An 18,743-nucleotide genomic window follows, 5' to 3' on the forward strand; every position below is an offset into this window, starting at 1 on the left:
CTCAAACAGTTGCCAAAACCAGAATATCTCTTAATGTCACAGTGATGCTTAGCACAAGCCTACCATACAGGGCTTTTGTGTAAGTGTCAAATTCTGTCAGGCTCATCTTAAAGAAACATAGCATTTTAGGAGAGGGTTCAAGAGGTTTAGAGTGAAACCATATTCATGTTTCTCATGGGTCTACAGTTAATGCAGTTGGCCATCATCAGGTTGAATAGAGGCATGTTCCTGCATTTCAATTTACAGTCAAGTTCTTAATTATTTTACTTTTTTCCACAAAGCTATGATTAACCACATTTGGATCCTATATACTTAAGCAACAGCTATTTCTATTTTATTTTAAGCCACTGATGTTTTTTGACATTTTATTTAGTGACATGGGTTAATTTCAAATTCATCAAGAGATTTCCATGACTGGGATACATTAGGCAACTATAGTAGCAAGTTAGTATTTCTAATAAAATCCAGGGACCCTGTTATTACTCCCTAGCATGATATGACAAATTTAACCCATGACACAATTTTACGACTTAGATATATAGAATTTCACAAGAAAACATAAGAATCCACTCTAATAGTTTGTTATTTGAATACCAGAAAGTATATGTTCTTGGGAAACACTTTATTTATTTTTAATTAAGGTATTACTTTGGGCCACACATATTTTCTCTTTCTTGAAAGTTTTATTTAATTGGATTTTATAAAATTTTTTTGCTTTAAGTATTTATTAAAATGACATGGCTTTTGAAAAGGCCATATTTTATATAGGTAGTATTTTGGTTATTTCTTTTGATTTTTGATTACTACTAGCTATTACAGAATATCTCAAATTTATATTCTGTCTTTTAATACTTTTCATTGTCTATTTCTTTTATATATTCTACTTTCTAAATTTTCAACTAGACCCTCTCTAAAATAAAACTTAATTTCATACAGTTTTAAAATGAAAACTTGCATTTTTCCCCCATCTAACTCATTGTTAATGTTGTTCTCTCTAACAAAGATGTCTTTCAAGCCTTCACATTCCTATTTCCAGCTATATAAATTTTTGTCTTCCCCTAAGACTAATCATAAATTCTCTTCTGCAAGAACTTACTTGATCCTTCAGGTTCCATATAACCTCTTTCTTTAGAATGAATGTCCATATGATTCCTCCCTTAGAATTAAATCTGATCTTCCCTTTTCTGTAGGGCAGGAACCAATTCTTGGATAAAGTAGATGTGGTATCTGTGTGTGTACATATATACACATGCACAGATACACACAATGGAACATTACTCAGCCATTAAAAAAAAAAAAAGAATGAAATATTGCCATTTGCAACAACATGGTTGGACCTGGAGGGAATTATACTAAGTGAAATAAGTCAGACAGAGAAAGACAGATACTGTGTGTTTTCACTTATATTTGGAATCTACAAAACAAAACAAATAGAACAAAACAGAAACAGACTCAAAGATACAGAAAACAAACTAGTGGTTGCCAGAGTAGAGGCAGTGGGGAGGCAAAATAGGTGAAAGAGATTAAGTCATACAAACTACCAGTTATAAAATAAATAAGCAACAGGGATGTAATGTACAGGATAAGGAATATAGTCGATAATATTATAACAATTTCGTAGAGTGTGTAATCTATAAAAATATTGAATCAATATGTTATACACATAAAACTAATATATTTTCACATAAAACTAATATTGTAAGTCAATTATAGTTCAATAAAAAATAAAATAAAATTGTGTTCTATTACAAAGATGTTGGCCCACTAAAGGCAAAGAAACAAAGAGCTTATATGGCTCATGATGTTTATCTAAGAGACATTTTGGTAAACTTAACCAAGAGAAAGAAAGGAACAGCAAGAGTAACATAATATAGAGTTGTAAAAAGAAACAAGGTAGCAAGAGCAATGATGGTTGTAACCTCACACCTTTTCCTTGTACTGATTCAACCATTTATTTCTCTGCTATTAGATAAAGCTTCAGATATGAATCAGAAATTGTCTCCCTGATAGATAATTGTCTTGACAGATACATAATAAGGATAGAAATAAGGTCAAACTATCCAGGTACGGAGAGTAACACTGGCACAGAAGTGTGCGTGTGCACACACACACACACACACACTCCAACAGATTCACTTGACAAGTCAGCAAAATAAAATTGAGAAGTAGTCATAAGTATGATAAAGATAATTTTTGGAAAAATATAATTTTGCATAAATTCCTGCTTAAAAATAAAAGATAGACATATAATTTGTGTTCCAGAAACTACATACTTAAACCAAATTGGCTTAGGAAAATAGTACTCTTTTATATGAATTGTTGTTTCTCTTATTCACTGTGGTTAACTAGCACATTCTCTCAACCAATAGTCCTGAATTTTTGGAGCATTTCCAGAATCCTGGGGAGGAGAAGTAACTCTTCTCCTTGATTGGAAGGCTGATAAAATCCAACTCAAGCTTCCTAATTAATTGTTAATTGAATTTGAATTTGTCTGACTTCCTTATGAAACCTAGGAGGATGCGGTGAGATCATTAAAAGTGAAAGAAGAACAGTAGTTGTGGAATCTTCTAAGATTTAAAGCTACTGGTCCAAATCTTGAGATGATCTTAATAATAAGGATTGCAGAAATTATTGTCTATACAAAGTCTTTGAGAACTTCTGCCTCAAAAGTGATCCTAATTCCTAATTGGAATAAATCAGTCAGAGATTCTGCATTCAGTATTTTGGCCTGAAGGATTAAAAACAGCTCCAAAATGTTTGTTAGTTGGTTTACAGTAACATGGACACAAGGGTAGCATACACTAAATGATGTTGAAGTGCCAGAACTCCCTTATAGTATATTATAGTATACTATACAAGAAGGTCTCCAAAAACTTAGGAAATTGGAATATTACAGTCAATTTATCTTGCAAGTCTTGTTCACTCAATCTGCAAGGTTCCAGAGGACACACATGTACCATGACTATGAGAAATGCATTTGCAATCCTAGAATGCTTAAAGTGTTCTATGGTTGCTTATCTCTGTTGATCAGAAATTAGAGTGAGGACTGTTACTGTCAAACCTGGATCCCTAATGCAATGGAGATAATGAGATCCCAGGTTATCAGGAGCCAGGTGGCATCATTTAATCAGCAAAGATAAGGTGAATGCATCTGCCACAACCCACAGCAGAGACAAATCAGTTGTCAGAATAGTCTGACTCACAGAGACCTATGGAAATGATCAGATGATCATAATGTCTATAGAATATAAATATCAATAGGTAGGCAGTCTATTAAATTCTTACTTGATTTGTACGAAGTTCTAGATCTAGTGAACATAAGTTTAATTTGAATAACCGAAGCGGTCCACAACCTCTCAATGAGTTCCCCAGACTTGAGCTAGTTTACAGACTCAGGCCACCTTTAATACGGGGAAGCTGGATCTCCTTGAGAAAAGTAACTATTACATTGGTAAAAATTTATACTATTAATCTTTCTTTCAGCCTTTCCCAAAAGGACCTAGAGCCGTGTACCAGGCTGACTGTGCACGGGTTAGAGGGAAATAATCAGATTTGGGGGGAGTTACTGAACACTGGCTCTGAACTAAAACTAATTCCTGAAGCCTCAAAACATCACTATGTTTCCCCAGTCAGAGTAGGGGCTTAAAGAGGTCAAGTGATTGATGCAGTTTTACATAAGATACATCTCAGAGTGATCCCAGTGGTTCTCCAAACACATCCACTACATTTCTTTAATCTATAAATGGAATAAAAAATGCTCAGCAACTGGCAGAATCCCCACTTTGACCCCCTGACCTATGGAATTAGATCTCTTTTAGTAGGAAAGAACAAGTGGAAAAAACTACAATTGCTTTTACCTACCAAAATATTAACCAAAATCGATGCCACATTCCTGGAGGGATTGCAGAAATTAGTGTCACCATCAAGGACTTGAAAGATACAAGGATGGTAATTTCCACCACATCTCCACTCAACTTGTCAATTTGGCTTGCACAGAAAACATGTGGATCTTGAAGAATGACAGAAGAGTACGGTAAACTTAATCATGTTGTGATTCAAATTGCATTCGCCATTCCAGATAGTTCGATTGCTTGAACAAATTAACACACCCTAGGTAACATGGTAGGCAGCAACTGATCATGTTTTCCTTTTCTTTTTTTTTTTTTTTTTTGTATACCTTTTAGTAACAGAAACTTTTTATTTTCAGCTGACAAATCAGTAATACAACTTCTCTGTCCTATCTCATGTATATATCAACTACCTAGCCCTCTGTCACAATTTAGTGCAAAGGAAATTTGGTTGTCTTTCCTTTCCACAAGATATTGTGGTGGTCCATTATATTATGCTAATTGGGTTGGTGAGTACTAAGTAGCAGTTAGTTTAGATGTATTGGTAAGACATTCTTGTGTCAAAGGTAGAAAATAAACCCTCTCATAATTCAAGGGGCTACCATCTCACCAAAATTTCTAAGAGTCCAGGGGTCTGAAGCTTGTTGGGTATCCCTTCTAAGGTGAAGTATAAGTTGTTGCATCTGGCCCTTCCTAAAACCAAAAGAGAATGATGCCCAAAGCTGCTAGTTTTTCAGTGTCCCAGATTGAGAGAAAACTCTGCAGCAGTTCTAGGCTGCCATGCAAACTGCATGTGATTCATGTAACTCAGTTACTAAAATAAATTAATATTTGAGGGCAATCATAAAGATATAACTACTTCTAAATCTTTTTAATATTCAATCAATTATGGATTTTTTTCTGGTGCAAGTCTATGTATATTTAATGCTTTTCTATCTATTTAAAGAGATGATTAAAATGTAAATTGATACTATATGTGTTGCTTTTATTTCTGCATATGGTAACTCATAATAGGCAAGTGGCCTCATGCTTTTTATGACTATACACAAATGAATGGCATTTGCTTTTGGCCTTGCTACTTAAAATTTAAAAATAGACAATTTGTTGAAATACCACTTTCTTTTTCTTGTAATGGTCTTGATAAGAAAATGTTCATGACTTTGAAAATGCCCTTTTCTGGCAGTCGTCCTTTCTTGCAGCATTATTGTTTCCTGGCATTAAACAACATGATCAGCGGCCATTTTAAAGCCCAGGAACAAATCTATTTGAGGTAGAGTCTCACTATGTAGCAATTATTCCCTTGGATAGGTAAGTAATCTTTATTATTCCATAAATTCTGCTTAGTTTAAAGCATAGACTTACTTATGTATATTACATCACTGTAGATAATATTTTGTATAAAATTTCCCCAAAAGAAGTTTGATGTATCTCATAATTTCTAGTAACTTAATACATTAGTATTGCAGTCACTCTGACATGTTACAGTGGATTGTGATAGAGAGAAAACCGAAAGGAAAACCACACACAAAAATTATACCATTATATATTTCATATAGAGGAGTGCAACAGATAGAGATTAAATTTATTTTAACAAGGAGATTCATGAAATTTGATTACTACATTTGCGTTTCAAGTAAGTTCAGTATTAAATCTTTTTTACCTTTTCTTTAGGACTTTGGGACAGGATACAACATTTCAACTCTTAAGTTTAGGTAGTATATTATTTTTATTAGCATTAGAGTAAGTTTTCTTAGTGATTAAAAGCATTGTTACTTTTTCATTTTGGAAGTCACTACCTATGCATGCCTCAGTCTTTGCCTTGAAATGATGTGTTAAATATGAAATATGAAGAAAAATGTAAAGATTTTCAAACCATTTTTATTTACTTATAAATACCAGGAAATACTTGATGGGATTTATTCATAGTATACAGTACACAATAGTTCAATCTTTACATACATGTTCCACTGCTATTGTTACAACCTTATTATTTTACATTATCTACCAAATCTGGTTTCTAATTGCTTCACACAGAAATGAATACATTTGGTGCCAATAAGGGTGATATGGAGGGAAATAAATATATAAAGAAGAAGTATCATGCCATATTTACAGGCCTTTTCTTGTTACCATATATCTCCCATTGTGCTTTTTTGACCAAATTTAATTATGTAGTGTAAAGAAGCTAGAGAAAGTAATAAGCCTTCTTAGATAAAAAATAAAGAAGCTTTATCTTAATCTCTCTACATGCATGCACTCATAGGGATGATAAGTGAAACTTGTTTTAAAACATGCTAACTGACCCAACTTTAAATTATATATATTGAGGTCTATACCTCAAATGCGTCCTCAATTCTCCCTGACAATCGTATTTTCATTCCCATTTCCTTTCAGTCTCTCTGCTTTCCGAGAAAATGATTTCACACTTTACCATCTCTTTTATCCCTCACCATCTCTGCTCCCATCGTTACTCTCAGCTGACGAATTTGCACCCTACTTTAAGAAAAGAACTTGAAATGACTCCTTCTTTCACCTCTATCTCAATCCGTATACATTGCCGTGCCCGTTGTTGCTAAGGAACTGTCCACTCTCCAATCGACATACACAAAGAGTTCTGTGGACACACCACACAACCTCATTCCTTTTTTAATAAAAGTCCCTTTTAACTTCCACGATGGTGTCTGTGTGGTGTGTGTGTGCTCATGTGTAAGTTGGTGAAAGAGAGAATTAATTGAGGAAGTAAAGAGAGAGGAGTGGTGTTGTCCCCATTTACTGTATCGGAAATACTGGAAAGAGAATAGCACTGAGTTACATGTACAACTGGCCAGAGTCATCAAGAAAAGTCTTAAAAGAAGTGAGGAAGAAGAGAGTGAAGGGAAAACCACAAGTTATAGTAACACTATTACTGTCCCAATCTGTCAAATATTTTTCTTTACTAAAATCTTCCTCATCCTTCTGAAATAATTAATATTCCAGATGGAAATTAGCATGCAGGAAGGAATTGAGGTGGTTGACAGAACTGCAACCAAGTTAGGTGATCTTTCATATGAAAGGTAGGAGGAAGAGACAGACTGCTATCACCATTATTCCAACTTGGAATTAGTAAAATGGTTTGATGACAGTTAAATAATCTCAATATTTTATGTCCATCAAAATAAAATCAAGGAATATTATTTCCTTTAAAATTAAAGACACTGATACTGTACAGTATATCCATTCAAATTTCTAATTTTGAACTAAAAATGAATTACATCATTAAATTTGAGTTTTCAAAAATCAAGATTATTTCAAAGCCATAAACATTCAAAAAGAAGTTCTGATGCCAATCTAAGAAAACACAAGAGAATTTTTAAATGTATATGACTTTCTCACCAAACTATGGATTAGTTTTCCTGTTGCTGTTTGCATCCCATCTGTGAACAATATGAGGAAATACAGCTGCTGCCAAATTAAATACTTTTTGTCCTGATTTGTGTCTTTATTTCACCAGAGAAGTGATAGAGGGATTAAAAAAAAAAAAAAGAAAACTAAAACAGATGTCATTGAGAATGACCAACTTCTACAACCCAAGGAAGAGTTCATAAAACTAGTAAAACAAAATTAGAGTATTTTATCTTTCTTTGGCTAAATCATTACATGAATATATACACATATATATATATCAAAGAACTATTTCCATCTAAATGTATGACTGTATGCTGGTGTACAGGTTGTCTTCTAAAGTAGAACTATCAATTTGTCAAAGAGATCCTGACTAGGCTCTCTAAAAATTAACAAATAAAGCAAACTGATAAAGCCAATGATTGATCTTCCTGCTTCTAACATTTCACCAAAAACTTCTCCTACTAGTTGAAGCCCTAATTAAAACAGATCTGCTCATCTCTTTTTCAAAGAACATCTTTCTTGCTCAAAAACATTTGGGAATTCCACATTAAAATATATTCTGTAGGGTAATTTTTTAACATGATCCCAAAACCTACTTAAATGAGGAGTCAATATATTGTCTCATTTCCCACCATCTCAGCATCTTACATGGCCACGACACCCTCTCACTTTTGACTCCTGTCATTCTTTGTGCTCCAGTGCTCTTCTGCTGCTTCCTTTAAAACTACTCATCATTCAAAGGTCAACTCAAATGCCACATCTGTGTATATGTCTCTAATTTTTTACATCTTGTCAAAATTCACATTTTCTTCTGATTATCACAACATTTTTTGTATTTATTCCTTATAACATTTAGATGATTTATATCCTATTGTGGTTAATTCTGTTAATCTACACCACATAGTAAAAAAAAGTCCAAATATTTGAAATATATCCCATCCAGTTGTTCATATATGGGCACTCAATACATATTTAATGCATCAAATACATGTGTACATAAGGAATAATTGTTATCTATACAGAAATGATTTATTCAACAGCAGATGCAGAAGCTACTACATTGAAGATGAGAGACACATTACTAAGTTTATTTTAACTAAATTTAGAAAGTAGGACATTTACAACCAGGACTTACATCCATGAATATATTTTGATGATGTGCATTTTATCTTAAGCTTTTGCCTTAATTCTTCATTTCTTGATTTCAGACTATTACACATTTTACTGCCAATTAGATTTCTCTAATAAGGATACAAATAAACAATATAAAAATTTTAAAACTCTTTGCTATTCTTTTCACAGTTTTCAACTTGGGGCTTTTAAATTATATTCTATAACTTAGAATGTACTCTAAATTATATTTTGTTCTAGGTAAGTAATATGGGCATTAATCTCAAACGAGATTGTTCTAAAAAGTATTGGGAGAAATTCTTATGGGACTTGTTACATTAGCTTGGAATACAGTTTTAAAGGAAGTTTTCAAAATGTTTATAATGATGATATCTTTGTTAAGATAAATGCATAGATCATTAGAAAGACAATGGGATAGTCTATATGCTTTGTCATATAAAATATTTCCACAGTGCTTTTCATGGCATGCCTGTTAAACCTGCTTACATTTTTGTTTCTCCAATTTGTTAGGACACTTAGTATTGTGTTCGATACAGTGATATGTAGGAAGCTGTGTTTAGAAAATGATTTGTTTGAAAACAATTTTAGTAAAGTAAGGAAAGTTAAGAGTGCATCTTTGAGTGTCTTTCAATGATAGTGGTGCTTCTGGAATTGCTAAGCATTTCAAATTTTAGTGTTCTATAACTAGTAATATAGTTTAGTAAAGCAACAATTACAAAGGCTTCAGGTTTTTGTTGCATTTTGGGTTTTGAGACAAATATCTGAAGGCAATAAGATTGGGGGCTCCAATGGCTAAAAATAGTAATGATTAAAAATAACTTTCTGTGAGAGTTTTTCTTATGTGTTAAAAAGGAATAAAGTGTTTTATGATTTTATTAACATATACTAACCCTTATAATAAAGTAAATAATAAATATAACACATTTATACATTTATTATTTTTATTTCAAAAAGAAATAATCCTCAAATTTAGAAAAGAATATGTATAATTTCAAACATTGTTAAAGAAAATATGTTCACTATAATGAAAGTAAATTAGATACTGAAGTGTCATAAATGGCCAGATGTTTGGCAAACACTACACTCAAAATAACCATCTATCATTTATTGCTCCCCACCAAGCCACTCTTCAAAAGATGTATCCTGCAATTTGATTCCCAGTGTTTCAAACTGTGTGCTTCACTTATCATTGTTATTGCTGTTCTAGCTACTTCATTAATTTTGGGGAGCAAAATGATATGTTTTTGTTGACAACCTTTTACAGAGTTACTTTTCCACTAAAACATTTAAAAAATACATTAGTTTGCATGAAGAGAACTTTTACATGACATGAGCTTTTACATGAATTAAAGTTTTTACATGAAATATATTTTATATGAAAAGTTTATATAGAGATCATTTGAAACCTCATTATTGAAATTACAGGACTGTAAGTACATTGCATTGTTTTAGATATAATGTACTCTGTTCTGGTTCATTGTTTCTTCAGTGAATTGACATGGTATTTCAAATCTTGAACTCTAGAAAAAAAATTAAGGTGAAACTTACTCCTTTTATTTTCCCTGTTAAATACATAAAATTAATTTTTTATACTTTTATGCAAGCTTTGAGTACTATGGAAGCTCATAATAGATAAGACAGTCAGCCACATAGCAAAATCTTGTCATAAATGAAAGATGTACAAGACATTATGTCAAGCATTGTATAGGACACAAAGATGAAAACCACGTGGTTGCTGCCCTCAAAGAGCTTATGGTGCAGTAAAGAGTATCAGTCACTGAAGCACTGACATAATTGGTCAATTTGGCAACTGATCCAGAGTGGGGGAGAACATGGAGGTAGTGTGGTATTGGGATCAGAAAATGTCTCAAAAAGAAGACAGTAGTGTCAAAGAGAAGATCAGATTTCCATAGTTGGAGAAAAAGGTGATGAAAATTTTGGCTGAACTGTTTAAAAAAATTAGACACTTATTTGTATATGTATTTGTAGCTAAATATTAGAGTTTGAAATATCATTCCCAGCTGTTAGAAAGATATCATGATTAGACTTACAAATTATAGAAATTATAGAAAACTTGATTTGGCAGTTAGAAATAAAAGTCACAAGAATTAAAGAATGAAGTAAAATTATGGCCAAACTTATGTATCTTCCTAGACCTTATGTTTGAAACATAAGATAAAGGGATTGAATCACAGTGCAATAAAATATAAAAGAATCATCTCACTAAATGCCCCTCAGCAACAATCATGAGAGTAGTCTCAGTAAAAGTTGGGCAGGAAAAGCTAGACCCTAAATTCAGCAGTTCAGGTGTAAGAAGTTGTCATAAAATAAACAAGCAGAATCAGTTATTTATTGATCTAGTTAATTCATTTATTCAACATTTTTTAGTGTGAGAACTATGCATCAGGAATAGTGTGCTAAGTATAGGAAATACTGCAGTCAGGAAGACCGAGACTCCTGTTGCTGTCATGATCACTTAGATACAGTGGCAGAAATGACATTTCACAATAAATTAGGACAAGGATGAAGAGAGCTAAGACACTGAGGTAAGTAGAAGAGATTCTGACACTGTAGAGCAAGGAAAACTCACCTGGCTTAGAAAGCTTTCTATAGTAACTAAGCATAAGCTGACATTTTTAGGAGGAGTTGCAGTATGCCAGGCAATGAAAAAGCTGATGCTCATCAAGCATGGCTCACCCATGGAGAGGAAAACTCTCATGCAAATCCCAAAAAGATGGACTATAGAGGATGAAGAATGTCCAGAAGGGAATCTATGGAAACATCTAGAGATGAGATCCTGCATTCCCTTGTAAGTAAAGAAAGGGAATCACCAAAAGGTTTAAAGTATTGAACCAAAATAATCTGCTGTGTGTCTGTAAAACCTTGAGAGCTTTAATAAAGAAATGTAAGGACTTGGGAAGAGCCTGGCTTCTCCGGCCAGCATCCTCAAGCTGGGGTTAAAAGTTCCAGGCTCTGGATAAAGTTATGGTGAATTCAGACAAAGCTAAGAAACTCCCTCTACCTTAAAGTTTCTTCTTCCTTGTTTAAGAAAAATGGAGACGATTTTGTGCTGAGCTTATTTCTGAGGCAGGGTAGGGAAACACTGAAGCAGGAAGGAAAGAAAGGGGACAGATTCTTCCTCACTTTTCCTGCTTTTAAGAGTCTCAGTAAGGCTCAAAGATGAGCTCTCAGCTCATAGTCATCATACAAATAACTTCAGGTCATCTCAACCTTAACCTGCTGCAGCTTTCTGTGGAAACTTTCACTTCCCCTCAACCTTGAGATTAGGAAACTGAATTCTTGTTAAGCATAAGCCACATACCCCTTTTCAGGAGCTGTGCCAGAACCAACTTGGGCTTTTGGGTCTCCTGGGCAGCTATGGAAGAACAGGTATGAATCTCTATGCGAAAGGTGTTGTCTCTTCAGAATCTAGAAAATAGTGTCTAGGGAAAAAAAAAAAAAAGAAATCTGTTGAGACTGATAAAGACTCAGAAAACAATGCTTTGGCCTCTCCACCCCTCTTGTTAGCTTGATGCATGATATCTGCAGTAATTATTTGTCTAGATTTCACTGGAGAGTAGATCAGCTCTGGTCAGGCAGTCTTCGCTGGGGTATGGAGGTGGGGCTGGATTCCATCATTCAACATCAGAGAGGCATCTAAGCAGTCTAAATTGATGAGGCCTCTGCCTGTTATGCTTCAAAGCCTCTTCCCAGTTCGTTTGGGGCATCTTGTTCCACTATTAGGAATCCCAAGGTATGTTATTAGGACACAGTTGAAAGGGTACACCTGAGGCAATAACTGTGGCTTATATCTGCATCTCAGAAAGAAAGGGGAAATGTATTAAAAAAATAATTACTGGATGTATTCTAAGATATATCTTGAGAGGAAAAAAGTGTATATAAGAAAATAATTTAGGAAACAATTTCAAATAGTTGCTGCAGAGCATGACTGATTGATTACCTAGAATAGTATAATCTCAACAGGATAGAATTCTTCCTGATTTCAACTCCATGTTTATGAACAATTGAAACCTGATCTTTGGTTCTTTGACCACTCCTCTAGAAACACTGTCCTGTATTCTATCTCCTTCGGTCATAGCCATAAATCTGCCATGACCAATAATTGCAAACTCTTCAAATTCTCACTATCAAGGATCTCACTTTGTTGACATTACCAGCCATCTTTCCATTTAACTTACTCTTTGTATTTTTGCCTGAATTCAACAATCCTCCAAACCCACCAAGACAGCAAACTTGAAGAAAAAAAAAAAAAATGAGACTGATAAGAACATCAGCCTTAATAGCCAGCTTTCACACCACATCTTTCTACTACATTCAATCTCTCCCCCACCGTATACAAGGTTATTTCATGCTTTCTCTTTTCTACTTAAACTTCTAACTTCTCTCACCTATCCAGTCTATAGTGTTTTTTCCTATTTGATTAAAAAATAAAAGCAAAAACTAGAAAATTTCCATGACTGTCTCTCACAAAATCAACCCATGTGTCTCCTTCTGTGACCATTCACCCTGCCTTCTTTTCTATTGCTGTGGAAGAACTCTCTGGCACCAATCTAGGGCCAGCCTTTCACTCCTGAACTAGATTCCAGTTCTTCTCACCTACTTAGAGTCATTAACTTCAATAACCTATCTCCTGCTCTCCTGTATCAATTTTTCTCTTCTTATTATATCAGCCTCATCAAAAATACAAATATGCTCTTTTATTCTTAATATTATAAGGAAAACATAGTCTGATTTTACACCCCTTTCCATTTATCACCACTGCTCTTCTTTATCATTAAATTTTATAACATGTTGACTATAGGAACTATTTCCAATCCCTTTTCTCTTCTTCTTTTTGGAAACAATCCAATAAACTTTTATCTCCACTCTTTTATAAAAAATACTCTCATGAAATCTTAATAATCACCTCTTTCCTAAATCTAATAATTATTTCCCATTCTTTTTTCTTTTTTATTTTTTTTAACATCTTTACTGGAGTATAATTGCTTTACAATGGTGTGTTAGTTTCTGCTTTATAGCAAAGTGAATCAGCTATACATATACATATATCCCGATATTTCCTCCATCTTGAATCTCCCTCCCACACTCTCTATCCCACCCCTCAAAGTGGTCACAAAGCACTGAGCTGATCTCCCTGTGCTATGTGGCTGTTTCCCACTACCTATCTGTTTTACATTTGATAGTATATATAAGTCAATGCCAATCTCTCACTTCGTACCAGCTTACCATTCTCCCTCTCCGAGTCCTCAAGTCCATTCTCTACGTCTGCATCTTTATTCCTCTCCTGCCTCTAGGTTCTTCAGAACCATTTTGTTTGTTTGTTTGTTTTAGATTCCATATATACGTGTTGGCATACGGTATTTATTTTTCTCTTTCTGACTTACGTCACTCAGTATGACAGTCTCTAGGTGCATCCACCTCACTACAAATAACTCAATTTCATTTCTTTTTACGGTTGAGTAATATTCCATTGCATATATGTGCCACATCTTCTTTATACATTCATCTGTCAATGGACACTTAGGTTGCTTCCATATCCTGGCTATTGTAAATAGAACAGCAGTGAACATTGTGGCACTTGAGTCTTTTTGAATTATAGTTTTCTCGGGGTATAGGCCCAGTAGTGAGATTGCTGGGTCATATGGTAGTTCTATTTTTAGTTTTTAGGAACCTCCATACTGTTCTCCATAGTGGCTGTATCAATTTACATTCCCACCAACAGTGCAAGAGGGTTCCCTTTTCTCCACACCCACCCCAGAATTTACTGTTTGTAGATTTTTTGATGATGGCCATTCTGAATGGTGTGAGGTGATATCTCATTGTAGTTTTGATTTGCATTTCTCTAATGATTAGTGATGTTGAGCATCTTTTCATGTGTTTGCTGGCAATCTGTATATCTTCTTTGGAGAAATGTCTATTTAGGTCTTCTGCCCATTTTTGGTTTGGGTTGATTGTTTTTGTGATATTGAGCTGCATGAGCTGCTTGTAAATTTTGGAGATTAATCCTTTGTCAGTTGCTTCATTTGCAAATATTTTCTCCAGTTCTAGGGTTGTTTTTTCGTCTTATTTATGGCTTCCTTTGCTGTGAAAAAGCTTTTACGTTTCAATAGTTCTCATTTGTTTATTTTTGTTTTCATTTCCATTTCTCCAGGAGGTGGGTCAAAAATGATCTTGCTGTGATTTACGTCATAGAGTGTTCTGCCTAAGTTTTCCTCTAAGAGTTTTATAGTGTCTGCTCTTACATTTAGGTCTTTAATCCAGTTTGAGTTTATTTTTGTGTTATAAACTGGTATGGTATTAGGCAGTGTTCTAATTTCATTCTTTTACATGTAGCTGTCCAGTTTTCTGAGCACCACTTATTGAAGAGGATGTATTTTCTCCATTGTATGTTCTTCCTTCCTTTATCAAAGATAAGGTGACCATATGTACATGGATATATGTCTGGCTTTTCTATCCTGTTCCATTGATCTATATTTCTATTTTTGTGCCTGTACCATACTGTCTTGATTACTGTAGCTTTGTAGTATAGTCTGAAGTCAGGGAGTCTGATTCCTCCAGCTCCGTTTTTTTCACTCAAGACTGCTTTGGCTAATCGGGGTCTTTTGTGTCTCCATACAGATTTTAAGATTTTTTGTTCTAGTTATGTAAAAAATGCAGATGGTAATTTGATAGGGATTGCACTGATACTGTATGTTGCTTTAGGTAGTATAGTCATTTTCACAATGTTGATTCTTCCAATCCAAGAACATGGTATATCTTCTTTAATTTCTTTCTTCACTGTCTTATGGTTTTCTGCATACAAGTCTTTTGTCTCCTTAGGTAGGTTTATTCCTAGGTATTTTATTCTTTTTGATGCAAAGGTAAGTGGGAGTGTTTCCTTAATTTCTCTTTCAGATTGTTCATCATTAGTGTATGGGAATGCAAGAGATTTCTGTGCATTAATTTTGTATCCTGCTACTTTACCAAATTCATTGATTAGCTCTAGAATTTTTCTGGTAGCATCTTTAGAATTTCTATGTATAGTATCAGGTCATCTGCAAACAGTGACAGCTTTACTTCTTCATTTCCAATTTAGATTCCTTTTATTTCTTTTTCTTCTCTGATTGCTGTGGCTAACACTTCCAAAACTATGTTGAATAATAGTGGTGAGAGTGGACTCCCTTGTCTTGTTCCTGATCTTAGTGGAAATGGTTTCAGTTTTTCACCATTGAGAACGTTGTTTGCTGTGTGTTTGCCATATATGGCCTATATTAAGTTGTGGTAAGTTCGCTCTATGCCTACTTTCTGGAGGGTTTTTGTCATAAATGGGTGTTGAATTTTGTCAAAAGCTTTTTATGCATCTATTGAGGTGATCATATGGTTTTTCTCCTTCAATTTGTTAATATGGTGTATCACATTGATTGATATGCATATATTAAAGAATTCTTGCATTCCTGGTATAAACCCCACTTGATCATGGTGTATGATCCTTTTAATGTGCTGTTGGATTCTGTTTGCTAGTATTTTGTTGAGGATTTTTGCATCTATGTTCATCAGTGATATTGGCCTGTAGTTTTCTTTCTTTGTGACATCTTTGTCTCGTTTTGGTGTCAGGGTGATGGTGGCCTCATAGAATGAGTTTGAGAGTGTTCCTTCTTCCGTTATATTTTGGAATAGTTTGAGGAGGATAGGTGTTAGCTTTTCTCTATGTTTGATAGAATTCGACTGTGAAGCCATCTGGTCCTGGGATTTTGTTTGTTGGAAGATTTTTAATCACAGTCTCAATTTCAGTGCTTGTGATTGGTCTGTTTATATTTTCTATTCTTCCTGGTTCAGTCTTGGAAAGTTTTGCTTTTCTAAGAATTTGTCCATTTCTTCCAGGTTGTCCATTTTATTGGCATAGAGTTGGTTGTAGTAATCTCTCATGATCGTTTGTATTTCTGCAGTGTCAGTGGTTACTTCTCCTTTTTCATTTCTAGTTCTATTGATTTGAGTCTTCCCCCTTTTTTCTTGATGAGTCTGGCTAATGCTTTGTCAATTTTGTTTATCTTCTCAAAGAACCAGCTTTAATTTTATTAATATTTGCTAACCTTTCTTTCATTTCTTTTTCATTTATTTCTTATCTGATATTTATGATTTCTTTCCTTCTGCTCACTTTGGGGTTTTATTGTTCTTCTTTCTCTAATTGCTTTAGGTGTAAAGTTAGGTTCTTTAATTGAGATGTTTCTTGTTTTGTAAGGTAGTATTGTATTGCTATAAACGTCCCTCTTAGAACTGCTTTTGCTGCATCCCATAGGTTTTGGGTCATTGTGTTTTTATTGCAGTTGTTTCTAGGTATTTTTTGATTTCCTCTTTGATTTCTTCAGTGACCTTTTGGTTATTAAGTAGTTAGTGTATTGTTTAGCCTCCTTGTATTTGTATTTTTTACAGATTTTTTCCTCTAATTAATATCTAGTCTCATAGTGTTGTGGTTGGAAAGTTACTTGATACAATTTTAATTTTCTTAAATTTATCAAGGCTTGATTTGTGACCCAAGATATGATCTATCCTGGAGAATGTTCCATGAGCACTTGAGAAGAAAGTGTATTCTGTTGCTTTTGGATGGAATGTCCTATAAATATCAATTAAGTCCATCTTGTTTAATGCATCATTTAATACTTGTGTTTCCTTATTTATTTTCATTTTAGATGATCTGTCCACTGCTGAAAGTGGGGTGTTAAAGTGCCCTACTATGTTTGTGATACTGTGGATTTCCCCTTTTATGGCTGTTAGCATTTGCCTTATGTATTGAGGTCCTCCTATGTTGGGTGCATCAATATTTACAATTGTTACACCTTCTTCTTGGGTCTATCCCTTGATCATTATATAGTGTCATTCTTTGTCTCTTGTAATAGTCTTTATTTTAAAGTCTATTTTGTCTGATATGAGAATTGCTACTCCAGCTTTCTTTTGATTTCCATTTGCATAGAATATCTTTTTCCATCCTCACTTTCAGTCTCTATGTGTCCCTAGGTCTTAAGTGGATCTCTTGTAGATAGCATATATATGGGTCTTGTTTTGTATACATTCAGCCAGTTTATGTCTTTTGGTGGGAGCATTTAATCCATTTTCATTCAAAGTAATTTTCAATATGTATGTTCCTATTACCATTTTCTTAACTGTTTTGGGTTTGCTATTGTAGGTCTTTTCTTCTCTTGTGTTCCTGCCTAGAGAAGTTTGTTTAGCATTAATTGTAAAGCTAGTTTGGAGGTGCTGAATTCTCTTAGCTTTTGCTTGTCAGTAAAGGTTTAATTTCTCTGTCCAATCTGAATGATATCCTTGCTAGGTAGAGTAGTCTGGGTTTTAGGTTCTTCCCTTTCATCACTTTAAATATGTCTTGCCACTCCCTTCTGGCTTGCAGAGTTTCTGCTGAAAGATCAGCTGTTAACCTTATGGGGATTCCCTTGTATGTTATTTGTTGTTTTTCCCTTGCTGCTTTTAATATTTTTTCCTTGTATTTAATTTTTTAATAGTTTGATTAATATGTGCCTTGGCATGTTTTTCCTGTATGGGACTCTCTGAGCTTCCTGGATTTGATTGACTATTTCGTTTCCCATATTAGGGAAGTTTTCAACTATAATCTCTTCAAATATTTTCTCAGTTCCTTCCTTTTTCTCTTCTTCTTCTTGGACCCCTATAATTCAAATGTTGCTGTGTTTAATGTTGTCCCAGACGTCTCTAAGACTGTCCTCAATTCTTTTCATTCTTTTTTCTTTATTCTGCTCTGCAGTAGTTATTTCCACTATTTTATCTTCCCAGTCACTTATCTGTTCTTCTGCGTCAGTTATTCTATTGATCCCTTCTAGAGAATTTTTAATTTCATTTATTGTGTTGTTCATTATTGTTTCTTTGCTCTTTAGTTCTTCTATGTCCTTGTTAAACATTTCTTGTATTTTCTCCATTCTATTTCCAAGATTTTGGATCATGTTTAGTATCATTACTCTGAATTCTTTTTCAGGTACATTGCCTATTTCCTTTTCATTTGTTTGGTCTGTTGGGTTTTTTACCTTGCTCCTTCATCTGCTGCATATTTCTCTGCCTTCTCATTTTGTTTAACTTAGTGTGCTTGGGTCTCCTTTTTGCAGGCTGTAGGTCGCTTTGTTTTTGGTGTCTGTCCGCAGTGGTTGAGGTTGGTTCACTCGGTTTTGGAGGCTTCCTGGTGGAGGGGACTGGTGCCTGTGTTCTGGTGGATGAGGTTGGAACTTGTTTTTCTGGTGGGCAGGACCATGTCTGGTGGTGTATTTTGGGGTGTCTGTGACCTTATTATGATTTTAGGCAGCCTCTCTGCTAATAGGTGGGGTTGTGTTCCTGTCTTGTTAGCTGTTTGGCATAGGGTGTCAA

This window comes from Balaenoptera ricei, chromosome 18, assembly GCF_028023285.1.
Source record: "Balaenoptera ricei isolate mBalRic1 chromosome 18, mBalRic1.hap2, whole genome shotgun sequence".
NCBI lineage: Eukaryota > Metazoa > Chordata > Mammalia > Artiodactyla > Balaenopteridae > Balaenoptera > Balaenoptera ricei.